The sequence below is a fragment of the Apium graveolens genome, chromosome 2 (genome assembly GCF_009905375.1).
Source record: "Apium graveolens cultivar Ventura chromosome 2, ASM990537v1, whole genome shotgun sequence".
Classification (NCBI taxonomy): domain Eukaryota; kingdom Viridiplantae; phylum Streptophyta; class Magnoliopsida; order Apiales; family Apiaceae; genus Apium; species Apium graveolens.
In genome coordinates this window covers 86747238-86757940 of record NC_133648.1, presented here as the reverse complement: position 1 = coordinate 86757940, position 10703 = coordinate 86747238, and the positions used below count along the sequence as shown (strand labels likewise).

General features: G+C 39.2%; 1 non-coding gene across 1 annotated transcript; it reads right to left on the bottom strand.

Annotated features, from left to right (window-relative positions):
- Positions 1–6076: 6076 nt before the first annotated feature.
- On the bottom strand, positions 6077–6183 carry LOC141710404 (small nucleolar RNA R71). Its single transcript, XR_012570926.1, has one exon. It is a non-coding gene; the product is annotated as a small nucleolar RNA R71 (small nucleolar RNA).
- Between the last annotated feature and the right edge of the window lie 4520 nt (positions 6184–10703).

The following is a 10703-nucleotide window of genomic DNA, read 5'->3' as shown; positions in this document are numbered from 1 at the left end:
TGCAGGTTTGATCTTCAATTGGTGATATCCGGATCTCAGATCAATCTTAGAGACATACTTGACTCCTTTCAGCTGATCAAACAAATCGGCGATTTGAGGTAATTGATATTTATTCTTGATAGTAAGCTTGTTGAGTTCTCAATAGTCGATGCATAACCTCATTCTTCCATCCTTCTTCCTAACAAATAGTACAGGTGCACCCCATGGGGACACACTGGGCCTAATCACTCCTTTCTCCAATAACTCTTGCAATTGCTTTGCTAACTCCTTCATTTCAACTGGCGCCATTCTGCACGGGGCCTTGGAAGTAATGAAATACTCGCATCCTTGTCGCAGTAACGTTTTGGCTTGAATAATCGTTAAGAACTTCTTTGCTTGCCTCTGACCTTTAAACGTCACTACTTTTTCATCCGGCATCTTCAAGATTACCTTCTTATTACGACAGTCTATCTGAGCATTATGCTTAGATAGCCAGTCCATTCCTAAAATAACATCAAACTCTCCTAACTTAAATGGTATCAAGTCAGCACCACACTTATTGTCATAAAATTTCAATCTCACAGTCCGTACACACTTGATTAATAGATACACGCTCTCAATTTTCTAATTCTACAGTCATAATCTCATTTAACAATTCAACTGGATAATTCAACTTAACAACAAAATCTTGAGAAATAAATGATCGAGTTGCCCCTGAATCTACTAACACTTTGGAACATAAAAAATTCATAGTAAGCGTACATGCTACAACATCAGTGTCCAAAATAGCGTCCTTCACAGACATGTCATAAACTCTAGCTCTGGGAGGTTCATTTACTATTGGAGCATATCCCATAATTCTCAGCGCATTATTAACGGGGATTGATGCGTTGCAATCCCTAGCTATGTGTACTGGCTTTCCACACTTAAAACATGTAAACCCAATTGCTGGAACTTTGCCTGCCTGAATTCTGGTAGGCTAATCTTTATTTGATGGCTCTCTGGCTGGTTGATTACGACACTCCCTTGAATAGTGACCCCTCTGGTTGCATCTATAACATACCACATTCATCTTGTTGTAAATTCCACCTTGTTTCTTTCCGCTTACCTGGAATTCTGGTATAGCTAGCCTCTGTCGGGTTGGCTGGTTCCCAGTGGCTGGATGGTTACCTTGTCCTCCATTGCCTGCATTCTGCCTTCTGAAATTAAAATTCCTTCCGGGATGAAACTTGCCTTTCCTCTGATTAAAATTTGGAAACTTTCCTGCTTGTGACTGTCCTTCACTTCCCTCAAACATCCTCTTCTTACTCTCTTTCACTCTCTATCTCCGCAATCATAGCCTTCTGCACTACTCCTGCATACGTATCCAACTCAAATATAGCCACTTTCCCTCGGATTCATGGCTTAAGACCTTGCTGAAATCTCTTGGCTTCCATCCTGTCAGTGTCCATATATGTTGGTACAAACCTGGACAATTGTTCAAACTTAATTTCATAATCTGCTACTGACATATTTCTCTGCTTTAACTCCAGAAACTTCAATTCTATTTGATCCTGAACAAACTGAGGAAAATACTTCTCTAAAAACAACTCCTTGAATCTATCCCACACAATATCATCTGTACCTTCCAATGTGTTAACAGTTTCCCACCAATAGGTGGCTTCATTCTTCATATAGTAGCTCATAAATTCAGTTTTCTGTTCCTCTCTCACCTTGACTAAAGAAAATGCCTTCTCAATCTCCTTTAACCAAACTCTTGCTTCAATAGGATCTAAAGAAGCTTTAAATTCCGGTGGATTCACCGCCTGAAAAGTCTTAAATATTAACTGAGGATTGGCCTGTCTTAGTTGTTGTTGAATCAGGTTGATTGTTTGTTGAGCCAAGATCTGAAGAATCTGGGCTATAGCTGGGTCTATAGGACCTCGATTTGCATTCTGGTTATTGTTGTCTTGGTCGTTGTTGTTGGTTTCTTCATTCTGGTTGGTAGAACGAATATTTCTTCTAGGAGGCATTTTCTGTAAAGAACCAAACAACTTATTTAGCCTTTAGAGCAAATCCTTTTTATGAAAAGTTTTTGATAAAACAGAAATATCTCTTTTTGAAAATATTTTCGATGGTTGAACTAAGTAAATTGCACGCTTCTTTACAGAATGTAAACAGTTAAAGGGATAGAGTACATGTTGTCACAAAGGTTTATAACTTGTGCAGTTAATAAAATTAGGATAAAACAGGTGCAGTAATATAAATGACAATGCTGGAAAAGGAAAGGTACTGATATATATATATATAAGTGTGTGTGTGTGTGTGTGTGTGTATGTGTGTGTCAAAGTTTGTTAGTACAAGCGTGAAAACATTTCAGCAAAGGCAAAAGATACAACATGCCTGTCCACTAGTTAGCAAGTCTAGTTTACATATACAAACCAAAGTCTGTTGATACACATTACATATAATAACTGTCACAACATCTCTGTCATCAGGCTCCTGGGAAACTCTGGTCCACCAAACCTCGCAAGATCTTCTAACACCTCCCTGGCCCACCCCATAAGAGCATCTGGGGCTGCATACCGTTAAATGGCATTTATGTCCACTTATTATGTCCTATAAAGGCTTGATTTGATGTTTTATACTCAAGTTATTTATGTATTTGATATGTTTTTGTAGTGTTTTTGCATTTCAGGCATAAATAAAAGACACAGGAGATTTAGCATTGTTTTGGTGCTAAATTGGTGTTAGGATGGTGTTCGAGAAAATTGCTTGGGAAAAGGCCAACTCAAACCAGCAAGAAAGTAAAAAGAAGAAGTTTTTCCAGAGAGTCAGTGCGCCCGCCCTATGCTCGCACGCGGCCGCGCCCGCACTGTTCAAGTGCGCGACCGCACCAGGTCGGGATAAAAGAATCCTGATTCTCTTGTAATTCTGATTGATGGACTTCTACTCTGCATGGGCTGCTATATAAACATAACTTATGATCGTTTTCCATAACAAGACGTACAAGAGCTTAAGGAGAAGGCGTAAGAAGACCGTAGAGCATAATTCAACCAAGGCGAATATGATCTAGTTTATTCTTGTGATTCTTTGTTTTAAGTTGTAACTTTGGATGCTAGTTTTCTTATTTTGTGAACCTATACTCTTGTGTAACGTACTTGGTTTATTATTTATTCAGTATAAAGACTACATTTATTATACCATGCTTTCATCGGAACCCACGTTGATGATGAGTCCGATTATGAGCTAATCGTTATTGTGGGGTTCTAACAGATTTGTTTATGGATTTCTTTAGTTAATTTGTTTCGATGCCTTAATGTGTGATGATTGTATGATATCATAGTATTGGTTGTGCTTATTCATTTTATGACCGTCGCGAATGTTAGGGCGAAAAACACGCGCTAATAACACACGCAAGTATACGCGTTCGCAAGTAATATAGAATACTTTCTAGTTCGTTCCCACAGAGACTCAGACTAATTATGTTCAATTAAACTTACTCACCAATGTATGATTAATTATCAATGTTCAGACAATAACACTTAGATTTTGATTAACTAATTATTAACTACAATTAACTACTAAAATTAACCACTTAATTAACACTTCGAATTAACAATATTAAAACACTCATGAGATCACAACTTCATTACTACTTCCTTCAATAGTCATTGTTATTACCCTTAGCATGCAACAGTGACGATATTAATCGAATAACACTAAATTGATAAAAGCCAACTTTCATTGTACTAATACCATTCTACCAAACATCCACAATTAAGATAGAAGTTGAATATGCATCAATTATGTTGAGTCCCTATATGTCTACAGAAATTGACAACATAATGATTTAAGCACAAGTTATTCCTTTTGATTACACAGGGTGAATAAAACGGTTAGAGTTACCCACTAATCATGCAACATCATACATGAACCTATGCTAGCATGGCAAGTTCTAAATCTCGAGATCCACCGTCGCTTCACAAGAGATTAACACCCTATCTTATATGTTCGCGACGCACATAAGACGAATACACACAACCAATACTAGATATCATACAATCATCACACACTAAGGTATTAAACAACTAACTAAAGAATTCCATAGTAAATCCGTTACGACCCCATGATCACGATTAGCCCATAATAGCACTTATCGTCATCATGGGTTCATATGAAAACATGATAAATAAACACAAGAGAATAATAACTAAACTAATTATATTAAACCAGAGTACGTTACAAGAGTAAATAGGTTCAAAGCAAGAAAACTAGCATCCAATGTTACAACGAAATAAAGAATCACAAGAAAATATGCTTCCTCTTCGTTGCGGTGTGCTAAAATGGTCTTCTTCCTTATCTCCTTCTCTCCTTGCATAATACAATGATCCAACTTAGTGAAAACGTCTCTGAATCTACTTATATAGAAGTCTCATAAAACTCAGATTACACAGAAGTTGGAAGCCAAACAGAAATAGAAGTCTAAAATAAATATTCTTTTTTCCCGACCCTGCGCGGCCGCTCAGCATAGGTGAGCGGGCGCTCAGCTTCCTGCGCGGCCGCTCAGCGGCGCTCAGACCCCTACTGGATTTTTTCTGAGTTTGCTCTGTTTCTTCGTTGTAATCTGCTCCTCTCTTCCCTCTCGCAATGCTAGACACATGCCAAGGATTATTCTTGATGATTACTCCCCCGAAATGCAACTAATACCCTGAAATGCACAAACACTAGAAAAACGCATCAAATACATAAAATACTTGATTTCAAGACACCAATTTAAGATATTTTAAGACGTTCTAAGTGGTATAAAATGCCACTTATCAGCGAACTTATAAGATAGCGTGTTAATCTGTAATGAAGCGAAAGTGATCTTAGGGGTTTAGAACTTGCCATGCTAGCATAGGTTCATGTATTTGTTATGCACTAGGTAATTTTAACCATCTTACTTTTCCTATATAATCACGATAGATAACTTGTGCATTAAACCGTTATTTTGTCAAATTCTATAGACATATAGGGTCTCAATATAATTGGTGTCTATTCAGCTTCTATCTCTTTTGTGGATGTCTGGTAGTATGGTATTCGTACAATGAAAGTTGGTGTATATCAGTTTCGTGTTAACTGATTAGTGTCATCACCATTGCATGCTAAGGTTAAGAACGAAAAGGCTATTGAATGAAGTATTTAATGAAGTTAGAATCCCATGTTTATGTCATATAGTATTCAACTCTCTTTATTCTCTTAGTTAATGTTCATTAGTTTAATCTCTTAGTTAAGCGTAGTTAAACAACCTCAATTTTTTATTCGTCTTAGCATTGGATAATAACCATACCATTGTTGCATAAGTACATTAATTAAAATTAACTTTAACCAATCCCTATGGGAACGAACTGGAATTAATTCTATATTACTTGCAATCACGTATGCTTGCGTGAATATTAGCGCGTGTTTTCGACCTAACAAATTTTTGGCGCCGCTGCCGGGGACTTGGGGTTAATTTTTAGTTTATGTGTTTTTCATTAGTGGTCGTTAAATTTCATTGACTTAGACATTATTAATTACTTATTTCCTTGTCGTGTTTCAGGTACTCTAGCGAGCGTGTATGCACACGCGTTCATGGTCTCGTAAGAGAACACTGGATCAAGATGAGGAAGAAGTTGTAGTAGCTAAGGAAGTTTTCGAGGAAGTTCTTGTCGAGTAGAAAGTTGAAGAATAAGCACTTATTGCAATGGGAGAACCAGAAGCGAATCCGAAGGATTTAATGGATTACTCTCAACCGAAGATTAATGATATTCAGTCTAGCATTGTTCGAGAAGCCATCTCGGCTAATACCTTTGAGATCAAATCGATCATGATTCAGATGATACATAACTCAGTTCAGTTTGGGGGTTCTCCGACAGAAGACCCCAACATGCACATCAGAGATTTCATCAAGATCTGCGACACTATTAAGTTCAATGGAGTTTCTAAAGATGCTATTAAGTTGAGGCTTTTCCCATTCTCTCTGCGGGATAAAGCTAAGTATTGGTTACATTCTCTGCCACCAGGATCTATCACTAAATGGGAGGATCTTGCTCAAAAGTTCTTAACTAAATTCTTTCCTATGGAGAAGACTGCGGCAATCAGAAACACACTTACTCAATTTGCTCAGCAATCTGGAGAATCTTTATGTGAGGCTTGGGATCGTTATAAGGAGATTCTTAGGAAGTTCCCTCATAATGGGATGCCTGACTGGATGATCATTAACTGTTTCTATAATGGTTTGGGTGCTACTTCTCGACCCATATTTTATGCAGCATCGGGAGGAGTCTTATGGGCTAAAAGCTACGATTAAGCTTATGAATTGATTGAACTGATGGATTCTAATGAATACCAGAATCCCTCTCAGAGACTAACTCAAGGCAAGGTAGCAAGAATTTTGGAGTTAGATGCAGCTACTGCTATAGCTGCTCAGCTTAAGGCTTTGACGAGGAAGGTGGATTTTTTTGGCTAATTATGGATTTAATCAGATCACTAGTGTATGTGAGCTTTGTGCTGATGTGCATGAGACGGAGCAATGCACTATTTCTAGTGAATCAGCTCAGTCCGTGAGCTACTTTCAGAGGTCGCAGCAGCCTGTGCCAGCCACCTATCATCCCAACAACCGCAATCATCCTAACTTCAGTTGGAGCAATTATCAGAATGCGGTTCAACAGCCTTATCAGTAATATCCAGAAAAGCAGTACAACCCTCCTGGTTTTCAGCAACCACAATACTCACCAAGGCAATAATGCCAGCTGCAGCAGTCTAATAAAAAATCTGAATTGGAGGAGTTGAGGCTCATTTACAAGAGCCAAGCGGTTTCTATCAAGACCTTGGAAAATAAAATTGGACAAATTGCCAATGCCTTGCTAAATCATCAACCTGGTACACTCCCTAGTGACAGTGAAGTTCCAGGAAAGAGGAAAGCTAAGGAGCAGGTAAAGGCAATTACATTGAGGTCTGGGAAGGTTGTGAATCCCGAACACTCTCAAGTTTTGGATGAAGAAGCTGTGGCTGAGGGTAATACAGGGGAGAAGCAGATCTGTCCTCCACCTCCTTTTCCTAAGAGGCTGCATAAGAAAAAGTTGGATAAGCAGTTTGAGGAGTTTCTGGAGGTGTTCAAGAAACTTCATATCAACATACCTTTCGCTGAAGCTCTTGAACATATGCCTAGTTATGCGAAGTTTATGAAAGGTATTATTTCTCGAAAAGTGAAGCTTGATGACTTAGAGACCACTGCTCTCACGGAGGAATGCAATGCTGTGCTGCAACAGAAGTTGCCTTCGAAGCTTAAAGATCCTGGAAGCTTCACTATTCCTTGCACCATTGGAAAAGTGTCATTTGACAAATGCTTATGTGAATTAGGAGCTAGCATCAATCTGATGCCTTTGTCAATCTTCAAGAAGTTAGACTTACCTGATCCAAAGCTGACTTATATGACCTTGCAGTTAACCGATCGTTCTATTACATATCCACGAGGCATTGTAGAGGATGTCTTGGTCAAGGTGGACAAACTCATCTTTCCTGCCGATTTTGTAATTCTTGATTTCGAGGAGGATAAGAAGATTCCCATAATCTTGGGAAGACCATTCTTGGCTACGGGCTGAACCTTGATCGATGTGCAGAAAGGTGAGCTCACCATACGAGTGCTGGATCAGGATGTAACTTTCAATGTGTTCAATGCCATGAAATTACCTACGGAAAATGAGGAGTGCTTAAAAGTGGAGTTGGTCGATTCTGTGGTTACTTCAGAACTTGATCAATTGCTAAGGTCTGATGCCTTAGAAAAGGCCTTGTTGGGGAACTCAGATAGTGAAGATGATAAAGGTGATGAGCAGTTGTAATATCTGAATACTTCTCCCTGGAAGCGGAGGATGGATATGCCTTTTGAATCTCTTGGAATGGAGGAGATGAACAAATCTCCAAAGCGCCTCAAGCCATCTGTTGAGGAAGCTCCTACCCTTGAGCTTAAACCATTGCCTGAACACTTAAGGTATGTTTTTTTAGGTGATGCATCTACTTTGCCTGTGATTATTGCATCTGACCTTTCAGGTAGTGATGAGGAAAAACTCTTAAGAATTCTGAGAGAGTTCAAATCGGCAATTGGATGGACTATAGCAGATATTAAGGGAATCAGCCCTTCTTATTGCATGTATAAATTTCTGCTAGAGAAAGGTAGCAAGCCTACTGTTGAGCAACAGAGAAGGCTTAATCTAATCATGAAAGAAGTTGTGAAGAAGGAAATTCTCAAATGGCTGGATGCAGGGATCATCTATCCCATTTCTGAAAGTTCTTGGGTGAGTCCAGTTCAATGTATGCCGAAGAAAGGAGGTATCACAGTTGTAGCTAATGAGAAGAATGAGCTCATTCCTACTTGAACAGTCATAGGGTGGAGAGTTTCCATGGACTACAGGAAGCTGAACAAGGCCACGAGAAAGGATCACTTCCCTCTGCCTTTTATTGATCAAATGCTTGACAGATTGGCTGGATATGAGTAAAACTGTCATCTGGATGGCTATTCGGGTTATAATCATATTTGCATTGATCCAGAAGATTAGGAAAAGACTACTTTTACTTGTCCATTTGGTACTGTCACCTTCATAAGAGTTTCTTTTGGTTTGTGTGGAGAACCTGCCACATTTTAGAGATGCATGATGGCTATCTTCTCTGACATGATTGGTCAGAATATGGAGGTGTTTATGGATGATTTCTCTATGTTTGGTGATTCTTTTGATGAATGCTTGCAGAATCTTGGCGCAGTTCTTAAAAGGTGTGTTGAGACCAATCTGGTTCTCAACTGGGAGAAATATCACTTTATGGTGCGACAGGGCATTATTCTTGGGCACAAGGTCTCTAGTAAGGGTCTTGAGGTGGACAAAGCCAATGCGGGGGTCACTGAAAATCTTCCTCCACCAAATTCTGTTAAGGGAGTTCGCAGCTTTCTTGGTCATGTGGGTTTCTATAGGCGGTTCATCAAGGACTTCTCTAAAATCTTTAAACCCTTGTGCTATCTTCTAGAAAAGGATGTCCCGTTCAAGTTTGATGATGAGTGCCTAGATGTTTTTGAGTTCTTGAAGAAGATTTTGATCACGACATCTGTCATAACTGCACCTGATTGGAATGAACCTTTTGAGATGATGTGTGATGCAAGTGACTATGCAGTTGGAACAGTTCTTGTACAGAGAAAGAACAACATATTTTATATGGTCTACTATGCTAGTAAGACCCTAAATGGTGCTCAACTGAATTAATACTACTATTGAGAAAGAACTTTTGGCCATTGTCTATGGTTTTGAGAAGTTTCGATCTTATTTGCTTGGGACGAAGGTGACAGTTTTCACTGATCACATTGCGATTCGATATCTCATCTCGAAGAAGGACTCGAAGCCTAGATTGATTAGATGGGTTCTTTTGCTTCAGGAATTTGAATTAGATATCAAGGACATAAAAGGTACTGAGAATCAAGTAGATGATCATCTCTCGCATTTGGAAGACCCAAATGCAACTTCACAAGATAAGACATTGATAAATGAGTCTTTTCCCGATGAACAGTTGTTTAGGATACAAGAAGAAGAACCGTGGTTTGCAGACATTATGAACTACCTTGTGAGTATATCATGCCTCCAGATTTATCTTATGCTCAAAGGAAGAAGTCTCTTCATGAGGTGAAGTGGTACATGTGGGATGAACCATATCTGTTTAGGCAAGGAGCTGACCAAATCATCAGGAGATGTATCCCGTACAACGAAACCGGGGGGGGGGGGATCTTGCGAGACTGTCATTCGACTGTTTATGGAGGCCACTATGGTGGAGAGAAGACAACAACTCATGTCCTTCAAACGGGATTCTTCAGGCCTACATTGTTTAAGGATGCACATCACTTTATTTTAAAGTGTGATCGATGCTAGCGCATGGGTAATATGTCCAAGAGGGATGAGATGCCTCTTAATGTGCTTCTTGAGGTTGAAGTCTTTGATGTTTGGGAAATTGACTTCATGGGGCCGTTTGTCTCATTTTGCAATAATCAATATATCTTGGTGGCAGTCGATTATGTCTCGAAATTGGTTGAAGTCAAGGCTTTGTCGACAAATGATGTGAAGGTAGTGCTTAATTTTCTTCATAAGCAGATATTCACACAATTTGGGACTCCAAGAGTCATAATAAGTGACGAGGGATCGCATTTCTGCAATCGCAAGTTCACTGCTATGATGTAAATGTATAATGTGAATCATCGCATTGCTACAGCCTACCATCCTCAGACTAATGGTCAAGATGAGGTGTCTAACAGAGAGATCAAGCGTATTCTAGAGAAAGTTGTGTGTCCATCAAGGAAGGATTGGTCTTTGAAGCTTGATAAAGCTCTTTGGGTGTATAGAACAGCATACAAGACTCCGTTAGGTATGTCGCCATTTCAGTTGGTTTATGGTAAGGGGTGTCATTTGCCTGTGGAGCTCGAACATAAAGCGTATTGGGCTTTGAAGAAGTTAAACCTTAATTTGGATGCAGCTGGTAAGAAAATAGTGCTTTAATTGAATGAACTCGATGAATTTCGACTTCGAGCGTATGAAAACAATAAAATGTATAAGGAGAAAGTCAAGAGGTGGCACTATAGGGGTCTGGTGCTTAAATCATTTGTGCCGGGGCATCAAGTTCTTTTGTTCAACTCCCATCTCCATTTTTTTCCTGGAAAATTGAAGTCGAGGTGGTCCTGGCCTTTCATAATC